Genomic DNA, 13,087 nt, shown 5'->3' on the forward strand with positions numbered 1-13,087 from the left:
CGAAGTAGGAACCCCCCAAAAGGCTCTTGTTCTGAATGCAGACCTAAGGTAGCATTTATACCTCAAATTGTTCAAGGACGTATCTTCCTTGTCAGTTCCGTGAAGAAGATAAGGTTCGCATTTGTAGTGGTGTTGGCATGTGCTGAAGGAACTTTAAAATTTCAATGGTCTTGGTTGGAGCATGGTTTTTCTTGAGGGTTTGGAGAAACCTCATCTCCCCTACTTTCAAAATGGATGAAGTTCTGTTACATCCTTCCATGTCTCGCAAAAACAATATTTTGTCGCTGATTGATGGTTCTGATTGACATTCTGGGGAAAAATGAGTTGTGAAACGGCCCCTTTGCGCGGCTTCAGAAAATATAAAATTTAATGTACACCTTGACAACGACCAACCAAGATGATCAGCAAATCTACATTCTTCAAACAGTCGAAATTAGTTAATCAGTCGCGTGAATAAAAATTTCATTACAGCCTACTACGAACCATTTTTGTGTTTGTTGAACATCTGGATGCTGTGGATCCCCACAGACAAAAATTTAAGGACTTTTTTTTTTAAATTTAATAACTACAGAGTTACTCTGTTGAGCGAGATCCATAGCTGTGGTAACAATAAGATTGTTCATGTCCTCGTGTGCCTGCCTTGTGTGAATGCCAGCTGCTGCAGAGTTTCATTTCAGCACTGAGATGAGACGATTTTTATATCTCGTGTTGCCCACGAATGTTTCTTGTGGCACTGTCAGGATCATTGTTTCGTCTAACATCACATCTACTGAAATATTTTTGCGTGATCTTCTAGCTACCTCAGCATCTTCAGTACTTTTTGAGGGTAACTATCGAAAACGACTACAGCACTAACCTTGTACTTGGATTTATTAACTGAAACATAAATTTAACAAATTGAGGAAAATAATTGACTCCTGGTCCACATGACTATTTGAGCAAATGTCCCCCATCTATGATGTACACACACCTTTGCAGATGTGCCTGTTCAGTTGGTGTGATTGTTTTGTATAAAGCATACGTGGTACCTTTTTCTCATACCATATTCGTCAAAAAGAGACAACAGATAAGGGTGCAATTCCTACTTTAAGAACTCTTCAAATCCTTCATCAGACTGTTTAGCAACTCTGATCGTTTGAAAAATAGTCGCAGGATTGATGGGGATGAATTAATCACTTATTTTGATTGTGTTGTTCATGGTAGAAAGTGGCCAAACTTTGTCTTTCCTGTATAATTTGTTTAAATATCACCATTCACCATTCTATCTACTACAAGAAGTCCAGTGTACTTGGCCATGTGACAGTTAATTGTGCCGTCTCTTACAACACCAGCGGTAATAGACAAGATGCCTGTGGCATCAAGGAGAGGATAGTGTTGCAAAAATCAGTCATTTTTATTTCGAATCACTTATATCCCTTTCACACCTTGATTCTCTCGTTTCCACATATTGTTCTGAACTAGTGAATGTTACTCCACGCACATCATCCATTTTCTCAGATATACTTTGGAGAGATGTCTTTTCTTTATTCCACCTATAGAGGAGACTTCCACTAACCCCACGACCATGAGTCAGCCCTCCAGCAATTTCCATTATCCTCAACAGGCACTGCAGAATTACCATATTGGTCCATGTCGCACATCACAATTAGCTGGTCCTTCGACTGTGAAGCAGCAACATGCGAACATTTCGTATTCCTGAGCGCTCATTTTATCTTTCAATCTGTGCCTGTCTTATAGGTAAAGATGGGCAACATCTGACATACAAGGAATGTCCGATAGCCTGGAAGTACGGAAACATTTAGTAGATAACATGGAGATGGAGGTTCCGTTTCCTTACTCTTTTAACTTCATGAATAGCTTAACAAGTGCAACCATTTCAAACTGCTGAACCCATAGCTTTGAAGTAGCACCACGGTTAGCTAAGGCTTGGAGCTGTGAAGAATTCCTCTACCCCCCTTTTTTGTGAGCTAACAAAATCAGAGATTTGTTTCCAAAATTTGAGAATTCAGTGAGTTTTTCTTTACGATCTGAGGTTAAATCCTCTCAATGATAATTATCGCCAGCATGACATGGACTAACGTCTGTGCTCTAATGCCTCACGAATAGGCTTTCGTCTCCGGATTTTCTCTATCGATTGCATTGCATGTAATGAACTGAACAACTCCTTCAACCCATCACCTTCCATTAAGTAGCCTACAACTTTCAAGAACAACATGAGTAAATGAAATCCATTTACTATAATTATGACATTATGAAAATGAAGAACTGCTTGTTAGCAAGCTACTATGAATCTAGTCTTTAGGTTTAGAGGGTAGTGAAAATGTCGTGTGACTAGGGCCTCCCGTCGGGTAGACCACCTGTTAAAAGTCTTTCGAGTTGACGCCACTTCGGGGACTTGCGCGTTGGTGGGGATGAAATGATGCTGATTAGTACACCACAACACTCTATCCCTGAGCGGAGAAAATCTCCGGTAGAGAGACAGCTTGAAGGTGGTTCACTGAACCATCTGCCAGGCACTTTATAGTGAATAGCAGATTAATCATGTAGATGTAGATGTAGAAATCATTCCACTTAACATTAAGCCAGATGAGGTCTGCCAAAGGGGGTGTTATGATATCAGGCGAAACAGATAGCTGTTTGAGATTCTCGATGTTGATATTCATTAAGCCAAGAGAACCCTCTTTCATTCTTTTCATCATGGCAGCGACAGCAGCAGCCGTTACGAAATTGTCTCGAATGGAAAACAGCCCACAGGTGCACTATGTTATGTTTATTTTAAACCTTGACCATGGTTTGTGCTATAAGAATACAGCATTTTTCGAACATAAATTATCTCAAAAGATAATGATTATCTTTTGAGGTAAACTAATGTTTTAGGTCAATTCTCCATTAGGAATTTGTCATAAAGAGTAATGAGCTGCTTTTATGTTAACAGTGGTTCGTGTTGTGACAATTTGTTAATGTGCCCTTTGTTACTGTGTACCATGTTACAGCACTCAAGCACTAGGGTTCTAGTCGTACAGCTAATGTCGATCATTGGTGTACAAAGACTACGGTCGCCTGGTAGTACTGGTTCAAATGGTTCTGAGCATTATGGGACTTACCATCTCAGGTCATCAGTCCACAAGAACTTAGAACTACTTAAACATAACTAACCTAAGGACATCACACACATCCATGTCCGAGGCAGGATGCGAATCTGCGACCATAGCGGTCGCGACGTTCCAGCCTGAAGCGCCTAGAACCGCTCGGCCACTCCTTCCGGCTGCTGGTAGTATTACCCTTATAAGCATTTAGAGCATATAAAGTAAACTGAAGTTATACTTGCATATTACAGTCTCGTTTCTGAATCATGCATGAAATTGTTATACGACTAACTTGGTTACATGAAACTGTTAATGTTCTACCACTCTAATGGCTCTAAGCGCTATGGGACTTAACTTCTGAGGTCATCAGTCCCCTAGAACTTCTTAAACCTAACTAACCTAAGGACATCACACACATCCATGCTCGAGGCAGGATTCGAACCTGCGACCGTAGCTGTCGCGAGGTTGCAGACTGAAGCGCCTAGAACCACTGTAACGATCGTATGCAACAGTATTTCATCTGTTGGACATTCGTATTAGTAAGTACAGGTATATGATCCTTCATTTGCACTTGAAGGTTTGTCATTAATTTAGTATCATATATATTGACTAGTTGCCTGGTAAACTCCGCGATGTAGCTCACTGTGGTGAGCACCGCCTATGGTGCGCGGGGTGCGGCATACTTGACGACCGTGCGCCCAGTACAACAGAGGCAGTGAAGGAGGAAATGTGGTGCCATATGTTAATTTTATTTATGTTCGAAACAGGCTTATGTCTGTTGAAGTAATTTTATTGGTTTTGACGCAGCCGCTGGGCTAAGACGTTTTCCATTCATTGGTGTGTATAAGTCAGTGCTTCACAACATACGTGCTCGCGGAGCAAGCTGTGAGCAGCAAGACGCGAGCACGGAGCAGCGCGAGCACGCTACCCCTACTACCGGACCAGAGCGGAGAGTGGGGAGTGTGACGTGGGGCACACAACAGCTGCCGCCAGTCAATGTAAATCCGCGGCCACCTGCAGGGACATCACTCACGAATTATTACTGCGACAAATGAAACAAATAGAGGAGAATGTACACGTGCCACATAATTTTATTAGCTTAGTGTATGCCTCTACATTCGTATTAATTTGTGAACTGTTACACAATAAAAGGTGTCACAGAAGTTTGGGATTCTCGGTTATCTTGTACTTTTTGCCCTTTACAATTGCGTCTATGTTCGGAGTAATTGTTCTTGTGCATTGTAGGCGCAGCGTGCAGTTTAAATTTTGATCAGACAATGCGTTTCTCAGGCGCGTCTTGTTACATTTCATTGCAGAGAACAGTTGTTCACAAACACACGTGGAACCGAACATTGACATTATTGTAGCCGCCAGTTTATGCAAACGAGGAAATCGATCCTGAGGGAAGTGTCTGTAGAATTCCAAAATGTTTTTCTTGTTCTGAAATTTGTCTCTGTATTCTCTGTCACACTGCAGGTCAATAATTACTAGTTGCAGCTCAGGACGAATCTCTTCAATATTCGCTGAATATGGAGAGGAGAACAGATCAAAATCACTGTCTAGCGCTGTCAGATCGTGAAAGCGTTGATCAAATTCTTCCTTAAGGGCAACAAAACTATGTGAATAAGGTTCACAGTCTTTGTGAACATCTTGCGTGGGTGATAATTTAGGAAAATGAGCTAGATATCCTGTTTCCAGCTGACTCACCCAAAGTGTCAATTTCATTTTAAAAGCTCGTATTCGATCTATGAAATGAGTAATTAGCAGATCTTTACCATGTAGTGAAATGTTGAAATCATTCAGATGGCTAGTTAAATCTGCTAAGAACGCGAAATCACATTTCCATGAAGGCTCTTTCAATTCAGGAACACACATGTTATTTATTTCCATGAACATAATTATCTCATCTAATCAGCAAAAGAATCGATTTAATAATTCGCCACGTCTAAGCCAGCGGACCCCGCTGTTATAAGGCAGGCTATCATACTGGCTTTCTACATCCTCAAGAAAGCTTTTAAATTGCCTCTGTTGTAGCCCATGCTTCCTTATATAATTGGTTGTACGAACAACAACACTCATCACATTTTTTAGAGTGATACTCTTTGCACATAAGTTTTCCTGGTGGATCACACAGTAAACGCCCCATATTTCATTCGGCACGGTCAGTTTTTGCATTTTCTCCTTCAACAGCGCAACGAAACCTGATTTTTTCCCTGTCATCGCTGGTGCACCGTCTGTAGACACTGAAACTAAAGAATTCCACGACAATCCTATATTATCAACACTTTCTTCAATACTACTTAAAATATCACCTCCGGTTGTAGTGTTCTTCATGGCTAATACATCGAGGAGCTCCTCCCTCACATGAAGATCTCTCTTAACACCTCCAATAGAATATGGCAAGCTGCGCTGTTCCAGTTATATCAACACTTTCGTCCAGAGGTAGAGAATAAGCCATAAAATCTTTACAGATATTTGCAAGCTGGCTCTGGACGTCGTCTGCCATGTCCTGTATGCGATGCATAATGGTCATGTTAGATAATGGCACAATCCGGAACTGTTCAACTTGAGATGGACACAAATGTTCCTCTGCAACTACCAAACATTCTTTTATTAAATCGCCATCAGTGAAGGGGCGCAGGGATTTTGCTAAAAGTAAAGCAATTTTGTAACTCATTCTGAGAGCTGCCTCAGTTGATTTTTCTTCGTCGTCCAGATCTTCGTCGGATAGCTTCCTTTTAAGTTTAATAACTTCCTGTGCACGATCTGGTCCATCACATTTTCCACTTCCGTAGTCTTTCGCGTGGTACGACATATAATGTCGCTGCAAATTAAATTTCCTAAAAGAATTCAGCGTTTTGTGACACACTAAGCTTTTTGCAACACCATCCTTTTCTGTAAACAGATACAATTCCTCCCAATGGGGGTTGAACTGCGAAAGCATGGTTGGGGTTATACAACGGCGACTGGACGTGATTCTTAACCAGCGAAGTGACTGTAAGAGCTGATCATAGTACTTTAACGTTACACAGTCGGCGCGAATTCAAAAGGCACACTGCAGCCCTATTCAAACGTGCGCGCATTTCCCTCCCTCCCCTCCCTCCCTACCCGCCCTACTCCACGACCTTGCACCTGCTCGCGAGCACGTGCCTGAGCAGACGCGAGTACTCGCGCTCAAAACCGGCCAGTTGTTAAGCCCTGATGTAAGTAATATGTTTTCACTTACGTAACTCTGAAGGTTATGTGTAGTTTGTATCACTGTTCTAGATGTCATTTAGATCATTTTAAGGGCTGCTGAAGAAGGATATATTGTTATAGCAGAAAACATGGTCAAGGTTTAATCATAATTTGGTGCATCTGTGGACTGTTTCCCATTCGAGGCAAGAACCCTCTTTCTCAGTTTTAAGGAAACAGCTGCCATCCCACCAGCTAGGTGAGCTCGTACTGTTTTCGTTACTCGGTCAATTATTTGACCTGAAACAACAGCATTTGTATGGGTTATCAAGGGTATTCCTCCACATTGCATGGAAGTTATTAAAACCATCCAACGTGAAAATATTGATATCCTCAGCGTCGTGAACAAATTGATGGAAAGCTGCTCAGTCTATGGCCCGTTTCACATGAGGCACTGGTAACAGTCACCAGTAATTGTGGTGAGCACACCTAGATCACAGGTGTCCGACACCGCAGGTATTGCCAACTGATTAGTTAGTGAAATGGACTGAAGGGAGGAGGGAGTTTTGTTAGTACTTCTAAGCATGAAGAGGAGGAGGAGGAGGAGGAGGAGAAGGAGGAGAATGAAGACAAAATTCTCAATACACGTACATCCACTGTTACGTGATCTGCTGAAGAAAGGATTGTTTTATACTCTTTGAGTCGATCAGAGGCTAGATGAGAAGAAGTTAGTAAAGTATTTTCGAATTACGAAAACTTCATTTGATGAACTGCTACTAGAAGTGAAAGAAGAAATCACAGGAATGGACACTAGGCTGCAGCGGGCTTTCCCAGCAGAGGAAGCTCACATTAAGGTAGGCACTGTAATATTAAGTTACTTTATTGTAAGACTTTCATGGATACTCTACTTTCATTGTTGCTCTGCCTGTGCTAAAGTATATTAAGGATTCGTCACGGTATTCAGAGGCCGTTGGCGAACACACGGATGGTAACTAATCGGAGTGTCCTCCAGTGTAGCCATGAACTGTTCCATGATGTGCATGGTCGTGATATGGACCCCCCGTACCGTAATTTGGTACCAGTACAAATCCTATCTGGGACGAAGCGGAAGCTCTAAAATAGCGTTGAGCATTAATAATGACATTCATCAATTCAGATTTCACTTTCAGTCTTGCATTACTAGGATTATTGTTTTTTTAATCCAGGCATTAACGACTGCATGAACAAGCTATCTTCGTCTGCTTGTGTTGAATTGTGTTTTGCAGTGTGCTTTTTCTTCAAAATGTAATACAGCATAAAATCTTCTTCCTCAAGACCCTTCTTTTCACGTGGCCTTTTTCGCGGTCACACAGTAATTTCTTCACGTGAATCCTGGTCAAAATTTTCTCTTCCGTCAAACTCACATCTGTCAATAACATCATCATTCTCAATAGAGGTAGTGCTCCTACAGTCAGTTGTTAAGAATCGCAACTGATCGAAGTAAATGTACTTCTTCCCACCAGTAGCTGCAGAACCACTGTTTTCGGTCGTTTGCCTTAATAACTCTCTCGTAGAAGTGTCCTTTAAGCTCTTCCTTTCCTTTTGAAGGATATTCCCTGCAACAAATAAAGACCACCATAGTATTGTATCATTATCCTTAGATTGTACATGTTCGTGCGTGTGATTGCGTCTCTCTAAACAGTACACTTTTGTAGATTTGCTTCATACGCTTTATCTTTTTGTTACTGATACTTGGGGGCCGGATCATCCACGATAGACTTACACTTTCAGTACAGAAATGGTGTATCAACTATCTCGTATATTATACGAGACGTTTGCTCTGCCAAATGGCGCAAAATGCAGTTAAAATGTGTTGCCGCCATCTCGAAAGGGCTATGGCTTACCTCAGCTGGAGGATTCCATAAAAGCCGGCCATGGTGGCCGAGCTTTTCTAGCCGCTACAGTCTGGAACCGCGGGGCTGCCACGGTCGCAGGTTCAAATCCTGCCTCGGGCATGGATGTGTGTGACGTCCTTAGATTAGTTAGCTTTAGTAGTTCAAAGTCTAGGGGATTGATGACCTCAGATGTTAAGTCCCATAGTGCTTAAAGCTAATTGAACTATTTGAATGTTTCGGGTTGTGAAAATTTATTCTACGCCCGTTTGGGGGAAAATATTTCGACGTTAAGAAACTTGTGTTAAACTATAGACTGTCCAGAGCGAGAAGGTACTTCGAGTGTAGTTTTGGAAATCTTGCAAACAAGCGGTGCAATTTCCATAGACTACTCGTTGTTAAATTAGATTTAGCAATGTCTATTTAAATGACATGGTGCCTCCTCCATAACTTTGTGCGTGATCGCAATGGGATAGAGGATACCTTAACTATTCAGGCATTGCAGGGCATGCCACTTTGCTTAGTCCATGGAGGAAATATTGCAAACCGTACCAGAGATGATATTTCAAACTATTTCATTAGCCCTGAAGGTGACGTGCCCTGGCAGCTGCAAAAAATCTAATTGCTACGTGAACGTTACTGTGGTTAGCCCTCACTGTTCATCTGGCTTTCTATTTGTGATGAGCATTGTGCAATTATTACTATGTTAACTGTAACAAGTCATATTGTTGCATTCACTGAACTGATTAGAACTTACAATTAAAGTTATCGAGTGCCAGGAATTTGTACCTCAATAATATTATGAACAATAAATAAAATGAACCATTGTACTAGACACATATGCATAGTAATTGTAACTAAAAATAATATTTTAGCTGTATTTTTCAGACCATAAGGAGGAGCGCCTTAAGACGACGATAATACACATCTTTAATTTTGTTATGAAAATTTAGAAATATATGTATTTTTTTAGATTTTCGCTTCATTCACACTGTAGGCGTGAGTTCATGCTTTCCACGCTCATCCATCTTGTCCCTTCTTATCGCATAAAGGTACATTTGGTACTGGTTAACGGAAACTAATAGGGGTGAGGGATGCAAATGTGCTTTAAGATTACTACACTCCTAGCATCGTACAGGGGTGGCAACTAAATTACGCTAGTCTTTTATGGTCCGAAAAATAAGGCAGTAAATTTGAAAAAAACAAAACATACAACTTACCAACTTTGTTTTTTTCATTTATGTTCCTCTCATTGAAATCAGGCACAAACTTCGTTATAATTTCTTGCCACGCATTCTTTTTCACCACTTAGTCGCTACAGTCATCGCTTTTGACATCCCATATAGCAAAAAAATGGTTCAAATGGCTCTGAGCACTATGGGACTTAAATCAAGAGGTCATCAGTCCCCTAGAACTTAGATCTACTTAAACCTAACCAACCTAAGGACATCAGACACATCCATGCCCAAGACAGGATTAGAACCTGTGACCGTAGCAGTCGCGTGATTCCGGACTAAAGCACCTAGAACCGCTCGGCCACTGCGGTCGGCTTCCAAATAGCAGGACGACTTTCTACTTCACGTATGAAACCTTCCGTGTTAATGAAGTCTAAACTCATGGCTACAATGTGTACAGTATAATATACAATGAATGTTTCGCGCCGGCCGGTGTGGCCAAGCGGTTCCAAGCGCTTCAGTCTGGAACCACGCGACCGCTACGGTCGTAGGTTCGAATCCTGCCTCGGGCATGGATGTGTGTGATGTCCTTAGGTTAGTTAGGGTTAAGTAGTTCTAAGTTCTAGGGGACTGATGACCTCAGATGTTATGTCCCACGCCGGCCGCGGTGATCGTGCGGTTCTAGGCGCTCCAGTCCGGAGCCGCGCTGCTGTTACGGTCGCAGGTTCGAATCCTGCCTCGGGCATGGATGTGTGTGATGTCCTTAGGTTAGTTAGGTTTAATTAGTTCTAAGTTCTAGGGGACTGATGACCACAGCAGTTGAGTCCCATAGTGCTCAGAGCCATTTGAACCAATTTTGTTAAGTCCCATAATGTTCAGAGCAATTTCAACCATTTTTTTTAATGTTCCGCGGCACAGTCACAGAAAACGATTGCCTGTCTGTCTGTTGGCAAATCTGCAGTGCTGTGTCTGTAATCTGTGTCCCAGTGTGAACACTCCAATTCAAGCTAGTGTACGACCCTCAGTGGCTGCTGTGAACACAGGGACCGTGTCCGTCGCATGTGGCGAGTGTGAGTCACTGCTGGGTCACAGTGGTCCGGTGAGACAGTTAGTGCCCCGCTGTGAATGCTCCAATTCAAACGAATCTGTCTCTTTCGGTGACCGTCGCCTGTGTCCGTCACCTGTGTCCCACTGTGAAACGGGGATATTAGTAGTGGTGGTCTCACGATTGCCGACATTTCAAGACGAACACCTTCGGAATAAGAGGTGCAAAATCCCAACGAAGACACAAGATCAATCACTTTTCGTGACCCATACTTGTTATTTAAAAAGAAAGTTGGTAGCACAATTTGTAACGGGGAAAGGAGAGAAGTTGCCCTGAAAGCTCAAATAACACTGCGTGCAATGGCTACAGCTTCTCTTTCTCTAGCTGTCAGTGTTTCCTCGCTTATTCTTGAGTCTCTCTTTCTAATTCAACTTTGAGAACCTCTGGAACAGGACTTTCATATTCGTCAAAGAAAACCTTGGAGAAGGATAGTCATCTATGGCATACCTTACTGATCGCATCTCTGCAAGAATTATGTCTGCTGCTGTCTCCACTAATCAAGACGTTGTTCTTGTTCTGATGAACGTTTTTCGTAGTACCACACATTTGTCAATATCTTATGGCCACTATTTTTGAAGCAATCGATTGCATTCTGTTTTCTTTTCAATATGATAACATCTTCCCCATATTTCTCCAATAAATGTTGTATTACAGTTTTTCAATGTGGAATGGAGTTGCCTTCCATCTGAGTCATTAGTTGATCGAATGAAAATTGACATTACTCACCAGCGCTTTCCATAAAAGCGAAAATGTCGTTCATAGCCCTCTCGATGCCTTTAGCGTAAGGGCCAAAGCTTTTTTCGTCAATGTTGGTCCTAGTAACATAAAATTGCCTTAAACATTTGTCATGGTACTGAAAATCAGCAGCAACAATTTCTGTTTTCAGATGGATACCGTTGACAGCTGCTGAACCGGAACCATCTCTACTCAGTTGAGCCTGTTCCGTAACTGCACCTTTCATTTCTATTATCGTCAGCTGATGTAGCAAATTACGTTAATGAGAAGGCAGTCGTCTTTGTGACCTTACATAATCTTCACGAATACCCGTTCCACACACTAAACAATATTTTGTAAAAAAAAAAATACTCAGAGGATGATCTTAATTCTTTTGAAGACGTGCTGGGTTTAGCTGCTTTCTTCATGTGAGCAGCTGTCATTCTTTCATTTATCTAACTTTTCTGACATGAAATATTCACTCTAACAGATGTTTTACTTGCCAAAACAGCTCCCTTCCAGTCATTTCTGTTTTTACTAGCATTACGTAAGGTTTTTATTCCTGTTTCCTTGACCCCTTTCACTGCATTCACACTCAGGTCTTTTTCACAAGTAAAACACTTAGCACTGGACATTGCAAGAGAGGTATTGGGCTGCACCTCTACGAAAACAATTACAAACGAGGTTAACTTCATACCGCTGCAGAGAGTGAAAAATGAGACAGTCGTGGCAGTGAACGTAAACTAAATGTGTTGTTGAGTATCGTGAGTCGTTTAGGCGTCAAAACCTACCACCGCAAACAAAGAAGGGCTTCTTCGGTTTGTCAGAGAGAGAGAGAGCGAGAGGGAGAGAGAGAAAGAGAGAGACGGTAGGTGTGGGCAGTTGAGTTCAGTGTCACAGAGGACAAAAAGAAACTAAAGACATTGAAAGCCACGGAATTGCAGATGAAATAATTCACTTGAATGGAAAATCGCAATTTATTTATTTATTTGCTGTTTTCCAAAAGTTACTGATTCTCACTGATAATTGAACATTCTTGCATGAAAACCACACAACAAACAAAAAATATTAGAGACGTAAATTTTGGGTCGTTTCCTCCTTTTTATTTTACTACTGGGCCACTTTTTGTGTAAATAGCTCGCTTTGCAAGTTATAAGCTGAAAACCAATAAAGACGATATTTTATGTGTTTTTTCCTTATGATTCGGAATATCTGTAGAGAAATACTTTGTTGGAAAGCACCTCAAAAAACATAAGCCAATAATAGCACTCACACCAAAATTTTCACTTCGAGCTCCTTTTGTACCCCATTTGATTGGACTATAAAGCCCTCCACTTACGTATAGCAGCTCAGCTGTCACAACACGTCAGATTGTTTTGAGTCTGCCGTTAGAGTAGATCAGATTATCTTGTGTTGAGGAAGTATGTTACAGAGTTAGTAACTGTTTCACCATAGGCAATGAGACAGTCAGTTATTGTGAAACTGCTGTTGAAGTACTTCGGTGTTCTAGAATATGTATCTGCAGGAGAAGAACGTGTTATTTATCAACAAATAAAGCGACAGTTGACAGAAGGCGACGCTGTAGTCGCAGATGTAACTACACTTTTAATACGTCGAGAGGCATCAGATGAAGAAGCATCATATGAAGAGGTATCAGATGAAGAAAATGACAGTGCTGTGACAGTTGGGGATGCAATAATGTCACCAGTGGTGGATATCCAGGGAAATATCAGTTCATCTAATCAGGAATCATATTCAAGAAGATGAACGAATATCTGACTAATGTCTACAAGGTATGGACAAAACAACCAAGGTTAAAAGATGGAAATGTTGATCTTCTGAGCCTGTGTCTTCCTGGATTAGTAACTGATAATGACACCCTGCCCGACAATAGAAACAATATTGTCACAAAAAGGGAAACTAAAGAGGAACACTGTGTTACGAAGCTAACACAACTTCAGT

The sequence above is a fragment of the Schistocerca nitens genome, chromosome 4, assembly GCF_023898315.1.
Source record: "Schistocerca nitens isolate TAMUIC-IGC-003100 chromosome 4, iqSchNite1.1, whole genome shotgun sequence".
Lineage (NCBI taxonomy): Eukaryota > Metazoa > Arthropoda > Insecta > Orthoptera > Acrididae > Schistocerca > Schistocerca nitens.